The sequence below is a fragment of the Bombus affinis genome, unplaced genomic scaffold (assembly GCF_024516045.1).
Source record: "Bombus affinis isolate iyBomAffi1 unplaced genomic scaffold, iyBomAffi1.2 ctg00000082.1, whole genome shotgun sequence".
NCBI lineage: Eukaryota > Metazoa > Arthropoda > Insecta > Hymenoptera > Apidae > Bombus > Bombus affinis.
The window spans coordinates 931,728-932,500 of record NW_026108830.1 but is presented as its reverse complement, the minus strand read 5'-3'; the positions used below and the strand labels follow the sequence as shown (position 1 = coordinate 932,500).

General features: G+C 57.8%; 1 pseudogene; it reads left to right on the top strand.

Annotated features, from left to right (window-relative positions):
- LOC126927303 (large subunit ribosomal RNA) overlaps positions 1 to 253 on the top strand; it is a 2,909-nt pseudogene extending 2,656 nt beyond the window's left edge.
- Positions 254 to 773: the final 520 nt, after the last annotated feature.

The window sequence follows — 773 nt, the reverse complement described above, 5'->3', positions numbered from 1 at the left end:
GACTAGGGGAATCCGACTGTCTAATTAAAACAAAGCATTGCGATGGCCCCCAAGGGTGTTGACGCAATGTGATTTCTGCCCAGTGCTCTGAATGTCAACGTGAAGAAATTCAAAAAAGCGCGGGTAAACGGCGGGAGTAACTATGACTCTCTTAAGGTAGCCAAATGCCTCGTCATCTAATTAGTGACGCGCATGAATGGATTAACGAGATTCCCTCTGTCCCTATCTACTTCCCGCAGGGAGGGCTCGCTTTGCGAGCCTATGGGGGCTGGCAAACCCACGTTCCCGCAGCCAGGGGGACCGTCGGGACAAGCGTCCCGTTACGTGAGTCCCTATGTACACCGCAAGGAAGGTTGCCGGCGGAGAGAGGCAGCCTCACTCTCTCCAAGGGGCCTTGGGTAGTAGCGCACCCACGATCCTGATGCCAAGGGTGGGACCGTCGGGGAAAGTTCAGGGTTTGTAGGCGCCCTGTAAGCCCCGCTTACGTGAGTCCCATCTGGGTCTGCCGAGCTCGGTTAGCAGGACGCCGGGCCGGTAGTGACGTGGCCGTACATCCACACGATAGTCCCACCAGCGACTTAGGCTGGTACCACGGGCGGGTCGAGTTATAGCCCGGAGGGAGTAGCGACCCCTCTGCTCGGCCAAAAATGGGTATGGACTCGTGGTGGCAGTGGTTGATGGCCAAGATGCTGGCAAGAGGGCCGAGTTAAGGTGTTCGTCCTACACCGAATGGTCTACGGCGTGTGAGCAGCGTCCCAACTGCTCCGGTACCG